The sequence below is a fragment of the Scyliorhinus torazame genome, chromosome 11, assembly GCF_047496885.1.
Source record: "Scyliorhinus torazame isolate Kashiwa2021f chromosome 11, sScyTor2.1, whole genome shotgun sequence".
In the NCBI taxonomy this organism is placed as follows: domain Eukaryota; kingdom Metazoa; phylum Chordata; class Chondrichthyes; order Carcharhiniformes; family Scyliorhinidae; genus Scyliorhinus; species Scyliorhinus torazame.
In genome coordinates this window covers 32,214,512-32,228,574 of record NC_092717.1, presented here as the reverse complement: position 1 = coordinate 32,228,574, position 14,063 = coordinate 32,214,512, and the positions used below count along the sequence as shown (strand labels likewise).

At 47.9% G+C, this 14,063-nt stretch overlaps 1 protein-coding gene across 1 annotated transcript in view; it reads right to left on the bottom strand.

The window, feature by feature from the left end:
• The window catches only part of dok6 (docking protein 6), a 459,001-nt gene that overhangs the window by 393,155 nt on the left and 51,783 nt on the right, over nucleotides 1-14,063 (bottom strand). The window lies entirely within an intron of this gene.

Genomic DNA, 14,063 nt, shown 5'->3' with positions numbered 1-14,063 from the left:
CGAGCAAGGAGGGGACATGAGAAGTATTTGGCAGGAAGGATCAAGGAAAACCCAAAAGCTTTCTATAGGTATGTCAGGAATAAGCGAATGACTAGGGACAGAGTAGGACCAGTCAAGGACAGGGATGGGAAGTTGTGTGTAGAGTCTGAAGAGATAGGCGAGATACTAAATGAATATTTTTCGTCAGTATTCACTCAGGAAAAAGATAATGTTGTGGAGGAGAATGCTGAGCTCCAGGTAAATAGATTAGATGGCATTGAGGTAAGTAGGGAAGAGGTGTTGGCAATTCTGGACAGGCTGAAAATAGATAAGTCCCCGGGGCCTGATGGGATTTATCCTAGGATTCTCTGGGAGGCCAGGGAAGAGATTGCTGGACCATTGGCTTTGATTTTTATGTCATCATTGGATACAGGAATAGTGCCAGAGGACTGGAGGATAGCAAATGTGGTCCCTTTGTTCAAAAAGGGGAGCAGAGACAACCCCGGCAACTATAGACCGGTGAGCCTCACGTCTGTAGTGGGTAAAGTCTTGGAGGGCATTATAAGAGACAAGATTTATAATCATCTAGATAGGAATAATATGATCAGGGATAGTCAGCATGGCTTTGTGAAGGGTAGGTCATGCCTCACAAACCTTATCGAGTTCTTTGAGAAGGTGACTGAACAGGTAGACGAGGGTAGAGCAGTTGATGTGGTGTATATGGATTTCAGCAAAGCGTTTGATAAGGTTCCCCACGGTAGGCTATTGCAGAAAATACGGAGGCTGGGGATTGAGGGTGATTTAGAGATGTGGATCAGAAATTGGCTAGCTGAAAGAAGACAGAGGGTGGTGGTTGATGGGAAATGTTCAGAATGGAGTTCTGTCACAAGTGGAGTACCACAAGGATCTGTTCTGGGGCCGTTGCTGTTTGTCATTTTTATCAATGACCTAGAGGAAGGCGCAGAAGGGTGGGTGAGTAAATTTGCAGACGATACTAAAGTCGGTGGTGTTGTCGATAGTGAGGAAGGAAGTAGCAGGTTACAGAGGGATATAGATAAGCTGCAGTGCTGGGCTGAGAGGTGGCAAATGGAGTTTAATGTAGAGAAGTGTGAGGTGATTCACTTTGGAAGGAAAAACAGGAATGTGGAATATGTGGCTAATGGAAAAGTTTTTGAAAGTGTGGATGAGCAGAGGGATCTAGGTGTCCATGTACATAGATCCCTGAAAGTTGCCACCCAGGTTGATAGGGTGGTGAAGAAGGCCTATGGAGTGTTGGCCTTTATTGGTAGAGGGATTGAGTTCCGGAGTCAGGAGGTCATGTTGCAGCTGTACAGAACTCTGGTACGGCCGCATTTGGAGTATTGCGTACAGTTCTGGTCACCGCATTATAGGAAGGACGTGGAGGCTTTGGAACGGGTGCAGAGGAGATTTACCAGGATGTTGCCTGGTATGGAGGGAAAATCTTATGAGGAAAGGCTGATGGACTTGAGGTTGTTTTCGTTAGAGAGAAGAAGGTTAAGAGGAGACTTAATAGAGGCATACAAAATGATCAGAGGGTTAGATAGGGTGGACAGTGAGAGCCTTCTCCCGCGGATGGAAATGGCTAGCACGAGGGGACATAGCCTTAAACTGAGGGGTAATAGATATAGGACAGAGGTCAGGGGTAGGTTCTTTACGCAAAGAGTAGTGAGGCCGTGGAATGCCCTACCTGCTACAGTAGTGAACTCGCCAACATTAAGGGCATTTAAAAGTTTATTGGATAAACATATGGATGATAATGGTATAGTGTAGGTTAGATGGCTTTTGTTTCGGTGCAACATCGTGGGCCGAAGGGCCTGTACTGCGCTGTATTGTTCTATGTTCTATGTTCTATGTTCTATATATACACCTTTGTCCAACATGAATCTAACTACAGGTTTTACCCTTCCAGGCACAGAAACAATAAATTAAACCACTTTAACTTATTTCTAATGTCTACCAATACAGACATAAATCCCTTAAAGCTACCTGTGTTTTCCTAACACGAATACACTCTGGTAGGCATGGCTCCGGCCTATGAAGGTATCTCTCCTGCTTGGGCATCAGAGGGACCTTCCAGCTGCAAAGACCCCTCCTGCAATAAGACTTCCCCTGCTCTGTACACCCTCTACTCACAATGGGGCCTACCTGATTAGACATGACGTGATACTTGGGCTGTCTGAATTTCTTTAATGATACAATCTTTTAGACTTCATGGCCAGTTACTGTTTGACCTCAGAGGAGAACAAAACTCCAGGGAACAGCCTGTGCTATCGATCATCAAACAAGTGGCAGCGGAAAGAAGTCTGGCCCTCATCAAAACTGCAAACTGCTGGAACCGTGCAACTCGTGCCCAAGACTTGCTCACTCTACCCGCCTTCCCCCATCATGGATCTCTCACTTCAGGAAAGACAGGATCACCTTACAATAAGCCAACTTCCCCTCTAAAAGGACATTCCATTTGATCTCCAGACTCTGGACACGGGTAAAACCCTAACTTGTGTTTTATTGTGCTCAGGACCCTCTTCCCTTATTTCTCATCTATTGTGGGAGCGGAAAAGCTGTGGGTGTTTTGAAGCCCCCCTCGTGGTATGTGTGAAAATAAACCAACTTTATTTTCCCTCGGGTTTGCTGCGCAAGTTGAACTGTAAAATTGCACGCATGCCAAAAATCCACAGGCACAAAGAGGTAAGAAAAAAATAATCAAAAGCAATACATGGCAGGCTGATCCTTACTCAAGAAGGAAATCATTTACATTTCTGTTTGAGCTGAACTTCAATTATGTTCCTTTCTGCATTGTCTATGGGGGGGGGGGGGAACATGGATAATCAAGGTTTAACTGATAAAGAAACATGAAAGCGTATCAATTCAAAACTCAGTGAAGTGTGCCCCGAGACCACTAAATGCAAAATATCGTTAGAGCAGATCAAAATAGCAATATGATACAATCACATGTTCCATAATGTAATTTAGATCTTAATACACACTAAGGCACCGGAATTGCAGCAGTTGTTGAACACTGCAAATTGGCTGAAAATAGCTCAAATTAAGCTGCATCATTTTCACTACTGACTTTATTAGATTTGACGATTGGTAGTCCCACAGCAAAACTTGACAAGATTGCGGCTGCGCTGTGCCGTGTATGGTTGATGGTGCAGATGTAGCTAGCTGGACTAAAACCCAGTTCAATCCCCACTAAGGCACTGAGAATCCATGGTAATATTTTTTTCTTTTTAAAGCTGGTTATCAGTAAAAGTGACTCCGATGCTGGCAGATTGTCGTAAATAGCTAATTGGCACATTATTGTTCTTTGAGAAGGGCATATGCTGCCCTTGCCTGGTCTGGCCTCTCTGTGACTAACAGTTCCACAGCAATGTCGTCCTCCCATTGAAGTTACCAATCAAGCTGTTCAACTGCATTGGCCCACTTCGAGGGGGCAACCAACCATCACAGCCACGGGGCATGCAGTCATGTGGAACAAATACCAGCCTTGCCAGCAATGCCCATATCCCTTGAGTGAATTTAAAAAATACTTGGGAAATTATAATGTGGATGTCAGCCGACCATGTGGGACTTTCAATTCATCAGCTGAGTCGCGAGTCCAGCAGGATCTGCTGACTTCGGTGTCAAAATTTAAAATGGGATAAAGTTGAACAGGGCAAGTACAAATTTACACTTGCTGAAAAAGCTCTTAGGGCTGAGCAACTGTGAAAGGGTTACATTACGCTCCAGCAGGGATAGGCTAATAATACATCCAATTTGGTCAATTTTTTATTTTAGGTTCACTCACCGATTGTGGCCATCCTCGGAAAAGTTGTTGGAACTACTTTCATCCAGGCAAGCGGAGAGCAAGATTCAAAATTTTTTAAATCGGCAAGATTGAACACTCCCAGAGTTGACTCAAGGTTAACTGCTACCTTTCAAAAGGACCTGAATCAATATCTGTGAAAAAGCGAGATGAAGATTTAACAAGGCTGTTTAATTTTATTGCCGTGGAAGGCCCCAGATGGAATTTAATATTCCTTAAAATAGGAGTTTAATACGTGAAAGAAAAATGTATATGGCCAAATATTCATGCACCAACTCTGGGCGCACTACATTTTCTTATGTGGAATAGACTTCAACTCTAACAGAGCAGAATGCAAATGAAGACTGCCATTCTAGTGCAGAGGGTGTGAAGCATGGGAGGAGAGGTCGTCACTGTCATATGGAGGAAAAACAGTTCACTGTCATGTACAAGAACACAACAGTTAGGAATAGAGGAGTACCGTACAGTCCACCGAGCCTGTTCTGCCATTCAATGTGAGCTCAGCTGATCTGGGATTAAACTCCACTTTCCCACCCTCTCACCATATCCATTGATTCCCGGAGACATCAAACATCTGTCTATTCTAGCCATAAATATATTCAGCAATTGAACATCTACAACCCTTTGGTGCGGAGAATTCCGAAGACGCACAATTCTTTTGAGAGTGAAGAAATTTCTCCTCACCTCAGCGGAGCTCCCCACTGTACAAAATGGGGCAATGTGGGGCCTCGGCCACGCACTCCCTGCTTAGGCCCGTTATTCAAAGCGAGCCACGTTGAATAGCTAGCCGTTTCTCGGCACTGAGAGTGCCGGGAAACATGCGGCTAAACGCGCTCGCTTGGGAACTTGGTTCCCTTTTGGGGCGAGCGCGCCCAGAGTATTTTGCTCACCTTCTTAATGTCACTATGAATTGTAGTCTTCCTGACTACGGCAGCAGAACCGAAACCTTTCTGTAATCAACAGCGGTTTTCCGAAATCTTCATCAATTCATTATACATCTCCTCTCCAGGCTTTACTGCATGAACTAAGTTTTGCAGTAGCATAAAAGTGTTATACCCTACCCAACTGAGAAATGCTGCGACCTTTAGGTCCTCCAGTGTTTGATTCACTATGAGATATAATTAGCATCTCTCCTCGGATGAGTTTCAAGCCTCACAGCCTTCATCAAATGGATCCATGGCTCCCGTTTTTCCCGCCATTCCGGATACTGGCTCTTCGGGTCTGTACTTCAACCAACTTCCAATTCTTTTGGATGTATGGCATAAACGATACCCTTATACACAAAGCAACTTGGAAATTTTCTTTTTGCCTTACTGTGGTTTGACTCCTTCCCGAGTAGTGGCCTGTACAGAGTCGGAAGACTTCCGAGTCCCTGTTCCCGTAGCGCATTTAGCTTTGCCACAGGCGTGGTCTCTACAAGCCAGTACTGGATTCTCCACTGCCCGATGTCAGCAGCGAAATTTGCGATCAAGCGGATAATGTTGCGCCAAGCAAAAAGCGGGATTGGCACCCAGAGCCGATTGCATTGTGATGCTCCAGTGTTTCGCTGGCGGCAGCATAGAGCTTCATACCGCGCAACGGTGGCCCCATGCAATTCCGCGATTTGCATCAATTTGACTATGATTAATGGCTGGACACTGGATATTCCACCCCTCTCAGCTGGGAGCCCCGTGGGCATGAATTGGTGCAAATATTTACGAGCAGGGCCCATGCACCATGGCTGTTGAGGGGGAAACAAAAAGGTAAGAAAATTCTCAAAACCTTTTGGCTTTGCTGGGGGATGTCTGCCTACACCTCAAGGAGTAGCGGGGAATGACTTGGTGACAAGTGTATGGAGACAGGGTGTCCCCCTCTGGGTTGGGGTGGCCTGGCTCAGTCAACCATTGCTGCATGACTTCATTTAAACCCACCCCTTTGCTGAAACGTACAGGCTCCTGGCTGTTGGGTGTTAATACCCAAGCTCCACCTAACACTGCATGCCCCACTGAGAATGAGAATGTTAGCAAGATGAGGATTCCCTTGACCACCCAATGTTATATGGTCACCCCGAGTTGTACTGCTGTGCCACCCTCAACCTGTTCCTCCCACCGGCCCCTTCGAGATGTTGTCACTCGCACTGCAACCCTGTCCCCATCAGTGACTGACACCTGGCCTGTGATATGAGCAGCCTATCACTTGGGAAGACAAATCAACCTTCACTGAACATTTACATATTCCTGTAAGAGTCACTGAAAAGAGATGGACAGCAGCAACTGCACCTAATTGTCAAGGGTTCACTGGGGCCAATTGACCCAGTCCATCGGTGCTTTACCTGAAATCAGCAACGTAACACAGACCAGGGATGAAATTTAAGACTTTATGCGTCCAAACAGTTGTTTTAAAAAATATATTTATTCAAATTTTTCAACTAATTTTGAACAAAATCCACCCCCCAACAAAAAGAAAGAAACAAGAACACCATAATCAGAAATTATACATTGGATTTCCCCCAAATACAATAATCCCCCAGAAAACATTTAAAAACACAAATAGGAAAACCCCCCCACCTTCACCCAAATGCCACCCCAAAAGAACCCCCCCCCCCCTCTCCCTCCCACCCCCCCGTCCTTGGGCTGCTGCTGACCTCCTCCTAACGCTCCGCAAGATAGTCTAGGAACGGTTGCCACCGCTGAGGAACCCCTGCACAGACCCTCGCAAGGCAAACTTTATCCTCTCCAGCTTGATGAACCCTGCCAAGTCATTGATCCAAGCTTCCACACTGGGGGGCTTCGCATCTTTCCATAGTAGGAAAAACCCCCGCCGGGCTACCAGGGACGCAAAGGCCAGAATACCGGCCTCTTTCGCCTCCTGCACTCCCAGCTCGTCCGATACCCCAAATAATGCCAATCCCCAGCTCGGCTTGACCCGGGCGTTCACCACCCTGGACATAGTCCTCGCAAAACCCCTCCAAAACCCATCCAGTGCCGGGCACGACCAGAACATATGGACGTGATTTGCCGGACTCCCCGAGCACCTCCCATATCTGTCCTCCACCCCAAAGAACCTACTCAACCTCGCCCCTGTCATATGCGCTCTGAGTAACTTTGAACTGTATGAGGCTGAGCCTGGCGCAAGAGGAGGAAGAATTAACCCTATTCAGGGCATCAGCCCACAGACCCTCATTTATCTCCTCCCCAAGCTCCTCCTCCCACTTGCCCTTTAACTCCTCCACCGAGGCCTCCTCCTCTTCCTTCAGCGCCTGGTAAATCGCCAAAACCTTGTCTTCTCCAACCCATACACCCGAAATCACCCTGTCCTGAATCCCACGTGCCGGAAGCAGTGGGAATTTCCTCGCCTGCCACCTCACAAACACCCTCACTTGCATGTACCTGAAAGCGTTTCCCGGGAGTAGCCCAAACTTCTCTTCCAGTGCCCCTAGGCTCGCAAACGTCCCATCGATGAACAGGTCCCCCATTCTTCTAATCCCTGCCCGATGCCAGCTCCGAAACCCCCCATCCATCCTTCCCGGGACGAACCGATGATTCTCCCGAATCCCACCTCGCCTCTGTGTCGCCTAGACTGCCCCCAGATCTTCAGCGTCGCCGCCACCACCGGACTCGTGGTGTACCTTGCCGGCGGGAGCGGCAGCGGTGCCGTCACCAGCGCCCTCAGGCTTGTGCCCACACAGGATGCCATCTCTAGCCTCTTCCACGCCGCCCCCTGTCCCTCCATTACCCACTTACGGATCATCGCCACATTGGCTGCCCAATAATAGCCACACAAATTCGGCAGCGCCAGACCCCCTCTGTCCCTGCTATGCTCCAGAAACACTCTCTTCACCCTCAAGGTCTTATTCGCCCACACAAATCCCATGATGCTCCTGCTTACCCGTTTGAAAAAGGCCTTGGGGATCATAATGGGAATGCACTGGAACACAAAGAGAAAACTCGGGAGGACCGTCATTTTGACCAACTCCACCCTACCCGCTAGCAAGAGTGGCAGCATATCCCATCTTTTAAAATCCTCCTCCATCTGCTCCACCAACCACGTCAAATTGAGCTTGTGCAGGGCCCCCCAACTCCTAGCTACTTGGATCCCTAGGTACCGAAAGCTCCTTTCTGCCCCCTTCAGCGGTAGCTCGTCTACCCCCCTTCCCTGGTCTCCTGAATGCACCACAAAGAGCTTACTCTTCGCTACGTTGAGATAATACCCCGAAAATTCCCCAAACTCCCTAAGGATCCGCATGACCTCTGCCATCCCCGCCACTGGATCCGCCACATACAGCAACAGGTCGTCAGCATACAACGACACCCGGTGTTCCTCTCCCCACCGGACCAGTCCCCTCCATTTCCTGGACTCCCTCAGTGCCATGGCCAGCGGCTCAATTGCCAGTGCAAACAACAAGGGAGACAGGGGGCACCCCTGCCTCGTCCCCCGGTACAGCCGAAAGTACTCCAACCTCCACCGGTTCGTAGCACACTCGCCACTGGGGCTCCATATAGCAGCCTGACCCAACTGATGTACCCCTCCCCGAACCCAAACCTCCGCAACACTTCCCAAAGGTACTCCCACTCCACCCGGTCAAAGGCCTTCTCCACGTCCATAGCTGCCACTACCTCCGCTTCCCCCTCCACCGAGGGCATCATAATCACATTGAGGAGCCTCCGCACATTTGTATTTAGCTGCCAACCCTTCACAAATCCCATCTGGTCCTCATGAATCACCCCCGGGACACAGTCCTCAATTCTCGTAGCCAGCACCTTCGCCAGCAACTTAGCATCAACATTGAGGAACGAGATTGGTCTATACGATCCACATTGCAGTGGATCCTTGTCCCGCTTCAAGATCAAAGAAATCAGCGCCCTAGACATTGTCGGGGGAAAGGTCCCCCCCCTCCCTCGCCTTATTAAAAGTCCTCACTAGCAACGGGCCCAGCAGGTCCACGTATTTCCTGTAGAATTCAACCGGGAACCCATCCGGCCCCGGGGCCTTCCCCGCCTGCATGCTCCCCAATCCTTTAACCAGCTCCTCCAGCCCAATCGGCGCCCCCAAACCAGCCACCTCCTCCTCCTCCACCCTCAGCTAAATGCATCCAAACAGTTGAACGTGACAGCATACAAATCAATTACCCAATCAGGAGAGCATTGTATAACATCATAGCAGGATAATGTTATCTGCTGTTTCAAAGTCAAATAAGTTCATTTCTGTTCTTCTTTCAACCTTCATTCGTACTGTTATCATCAGCAGATTTAATTTTTACAATGCGCAGTGCTCTCTGTTCGCGGCCAACACTCAACAGCAGATTCGAGGAGCTTACAAACATGACGACTTAGAAAATAGGATCACATCCAAACTAGGGCCTACACATGCCTATTGGAGCCACTGGTGGGAAAAATAGGAAGATTGGTTCACTGGCTTCATTGATTTATTAGCATCAAGCGGCGGGCACTGGTCCACAGGCACGGCCAGCTCAGACATCAGCCAAAGTTATCAGCAGATTCTCGAGGAGGTCAGTGGGGGTGCTTTTAGCTGGCAGCGGTTTGCCTGTAAAACACAGAGTCCTAGATGTTTACAGCATGGAATCAGGCCCTTCGGCCCAGCTTGTCCATGCCGCCCAGTTTCTATCACTAAGCTAGTCCCACTTGCCCGCATTTGGCTCATATCCCTCTATGCCCAGCCTGCCCATGTAACTGTCTAACTGCTTTTTAAAGGAAAAGATTGTACCCGCCTCTACCACTGCCTCTGGCAGCCCGTTCCAGATGCTCACCGCCCTCCTTGTGAAACAATTTCCCCTCTCATCTCTTTTGTATCTCTCACCTTAAACCTATGCCCTCTAGTTCTTAACACGTCTACCTTTGGGAAAAGACGTTGACTATCTACCTTATCTATGCTCCTCTTTATTTTATAGACATGAAGAATCCAATTTTACAAGGGGCCTGAAACGCAAATTACTATGTGAAATTCCCCCCCCCCCCTCCCAGAGCTGTAAAAGGGTGCAGCGTGATCCAACTTCTCGCCCATCGAGTAGATTTACATCCCAGTGCTCGAGGTTTTAGCCACTGTAATGGATCTCACTAGTCGAGGCAGATTACAGATCTGTAATCTGCCACAAATGGCTGAATTCTCTCGCCGTCAACAGCAGCGCACTGCAGGCCAAGCCCTTCAGGCTGCAACAAGGGCCTGGCAAGCACGCACATCCCAATCTCTCTGCACAATGTTTCTAACTCATCAGGATAAAAAGCGTAAGCCAATCCTTGCTCCCTAAAGAATGATATCATCTCCAGTTGTTATGGCTGAGTGGTGACCTGCTAAGTGATATAAAAGGCTTTTGGGTTGTCGCAGTCAGTGTGCAGTATCAGTAACTGTTAACGGTGACCTTTTCAAATGTCACACCACAATGGGCTTCAGCCGGTTCACAGTTGATTTGCTCAGAATGTTTCTGATGTGATAAATTTTAAGTCCTTCCAATTTTACACTCATACGAAATAAGAGTTCCATTGTATGCTGCTGCATTCCAAAGGGAAGGACCTTGAATGGTCGCAACTCTGACTCAAATGAGGGTGGATAATGCCGGGAGAGTTGCCTAGTGTGTTCCTCCCTAGGAAGCGGGGGCTGGTGTGTGGAGCCTGCAGCCTCTGGAATCAGTGCTGAAGAACAGGTTGCTCATTTTCTTTCCACTTATTCGTCCACGGGATGTGGGCGTCGCCGGGGAGGCCAGCATTTGCTGCCCATCCCCGATTGTCCTCGGGGGTGGTGGGCCACCTTATTGAACCCCTGCAGTCCCTGTGCTAATCTATTTACCAAATTCAGACACCCACTTCCATTACCCCCTGGCACCCTATGCCCCTCCCACCCAGCTCTCAGCTAATCTTTTACATGAACACAGGTGCCAGCTGCTTTGGAATCTGCTGTGCGACGTAGAGACACAATTGCTTAGTGTGGGAATAGGCTCCTTTCATTTCCTTACTGACCCTAGCTATCTTCACCCATTGGCAAACAGGCGCCGGAATGTGGTGACTAGGGGCTTTTCACAGGAACTGCATTTGAAGCCTACTTGTGACAATAAGCGATTTTCATTTCATTTTCATTGGCAAATTTAGATCCACGGAATTGTTGATTTTAACAAATAGGATTCATACTGTGGAGAGGGGAGATTATCTGCTCTCACAAAATCACATGGAAATTACAGTGGAGAAAACCCATCCAGCCTGTGCTTATGTTTGTCCTCGAGATCAGCATTATTCCTAAATGATATATAGCCACTTCCCTCCCCTTTTATCTCCCTTTCCTTCACTTATCAAATGCATGTCTTCCATGAACACTGCTTCACTAAAACAGTCAGTGTCCATATGCAACAAGACCTTAACAACTTTCAATCTTGGGCTGACAAGTGGCAAGTGACGTTGAAGGCGCACAATGCCAGGAAATGACCATCGCCTATGAGAAAGAATCTAACTATCTCCTCTCAACATTCACTGGCAACCACTGGGATTTTGATTGCGAGGGATTAATTGAAACTGAACTGGACCAGCCATATAAATACTGTGGCTACTCGAGCAGGTCAGAGGTTGGGAATTCCTCGGCAACTAACTCACCTAAGTTAATTCACCATGCATAAGGCACACATCAGGAGTGTGATTGAATACTCTCCACTTGTCTGAATGAGTGCAGCTCCAACAACACTCAAGACCATTCAGGACAAGCAGCCCACGTGATTGGCAACCCGTCCATCTCCTTAAACATCCAGTCTCTCCCACACCGATACACAGGGATAGCCATGTGTACCATCTACAAGACGCACTGCAGCAGCTCACCAAGGCTACTTCGACAGTACCTGCCAAACCCGCAACCTCTACCACCTAGAAGGACAAGGGCATCAGACACATGAGAATACTATCAGCTACAAATTTCCCTCTTAAGCATCACATCACCCTGATTTGGAACTATATCACTGCATTAAATTCTGGAACACCCTACAACACCATTGTATGTGTGCCCGATGGACTGCAAGCGGCCCAAGACGGCAGCTCATCAGCACCCTCTCAAGGGCAATTAGGGATGAGAAATAAATGTTGCTTTGCCAGAAACATCTACATCCCATGAAAGAATTAAAAATTGGAGGACTTCATATATCCGCCAGGCAGACCCCAAAGATCAAATTCATGCCGGGAGGCCCATGGACTGGCAACTTCACCCAATTGAACTCCAGTGATACAAAATAATCTCGCTTGTTTCTGACAAGGGAAACAAGTTAGGGAAAAGTTAGGGATACCGCAAAACCTTTATTAAATTCACATTTTGTTCCACTTTGCAAAAGGTTACAATTTTGTGATGTGGACGGCCTCATTGCGCCCGACCCAGTGACGCGACGTGGCAGATAAATCTCGTGTGAGGCTTCACGAAGATTTGCGACACTCGGAATGTCTCGTGAAAGCGAACGAGATCTCGCAGGGCGTCGCAATCTGGATCCTGCCCTTTTGGGCGGGAGACCGATTTGCATATTCAAGTGAGCATTATGTCGGCACCGAATTCTACCAACATTCCAGAACACCTACGCCTGGGAGACTTCGCCATGGTGCCACCCTGGCACTGCCAGTGTCAAGCTAGCGAGGCAGTGCCATGGTTTCCAGGAGCCAGGATGCCAGTGTCAGGGATTGGGCTTGGGGGTGCCCTGCCCTTATATGGGGTGAGGGAAGACTCAAGTATCCCTTATCAGTTATATAAGGGGGGAGTCTGGGGGCTGCTGTGGGGTTCAAGAGATCAGGGCGGCATTAAAAATTGCACCCTGATCTCTTCCTGCACTGACGAGCTGAGCTTTCCAGTTTTCATGTTTTCTTCCTGTTAAATCGCATCCACCCAGAGCTGTGTTGTCCAATAGAAACTACTGTCTTATGAAAATGTTTTCATTAAAAACTTAATTATAGAATTTAGTGCAGAAGGAGGCCATTCGGCCCATCGGGTCTGCACCAGCTCTTGGAAAGAGAACCCTACTTAAGCCCATGCCTCCACCCTATCCCAGTAACCCCACCTCACCTTTTTGGACACTCATCATCGCTAATCCACCTAACCTGCACATCTTTGGACTGTGGGAGGAAACCGGAGCACCCGGAGGAAACCCACGCAGAACCGGGGAGAACGTGCAGGCTCCGCACAGACAGTGACCCAAGCCGGGAATCGAATCTAGGACCCTGGAGCTGTGAAGCAACTGTGCTAACCACCGTGCTACCAATTATACTTCACATTTGTATATCTTTGTTGCATCTTGTGACTACTGAATGTTTTCACCTCCCAACATAAGAAGCAAACACCCAGTCCAGCAATATGGGAGATGGAAGCATAAATGTATTATCACTGGACTAATAATCCACAGACCCAGGCTAATGTCCTGGGGACCTGGGTTCGAATCCCACCATGGCAGTTGGTGAAATTTGAATTTAATAAAAATCTGGAATTAAAAGTCTAATGATGACCATAAAAGTTAGAAGTCTTATGACACCATGGTTAAAGTCCAACAGGTTTGTTTCAAATCACTAGCTTTCAGAGCACTGCTCCTTCCTCAGGTGAATCAGTGCTCCGAAAGCTAGTGATTTGAAACAAACCTGTTGGACTTTAAACTGGTGTCGTACGACTTCTTACTGTGCTCACCCCAGTCCAACGCCGGCATCTCCACATCATATAACCATTGTTGCTCATCCTAAAAACAAATGTCCTTTAGGGATGGAAATCGGTCGGCCTTACCTGGTCAGGCCTACATGTGACTCCAGACATACAGCAATGTAGTTGAATCTTTTTTTTTTAAATGTTCTCTGAAATACAGAGTACAAGGGCAATTAGGGATGGACAATAAATGCTGAGCCAGCCAGTGATGCCCACGTGAACTAATATAAAAAATAATTTAAAGCTCTCCAAAGAGCGGATGGGAAACACACGGTGCTATTTCTCTGAGGTTTCACTTACAGACTGAATAAATGCTGTACGAGTGTCCATGTCTTGGGTTAAATTTAAAAGAAACACTCTCCAAAGAGCGAGAAATTAAGCTTTTCTTTTACTTTTGTTAAAATTATAGCACATAGCCTGGTGGGTATTCGTAAATACATCAGCAAAGCCTGATGGTTGAAATGGCCAACTCATATCAACATAAACAACAGGGGTCAGCAGTGAAAAACGGGGCCTGGATTCGCCGAGCCTCCGCGCCACAATCATGCTCGGCGCGTAGGCGGAGAATGGGGCGTCAGACCCACGATTGGGTCCAACGCCTTCCCGCGATTCTGCGGGTACC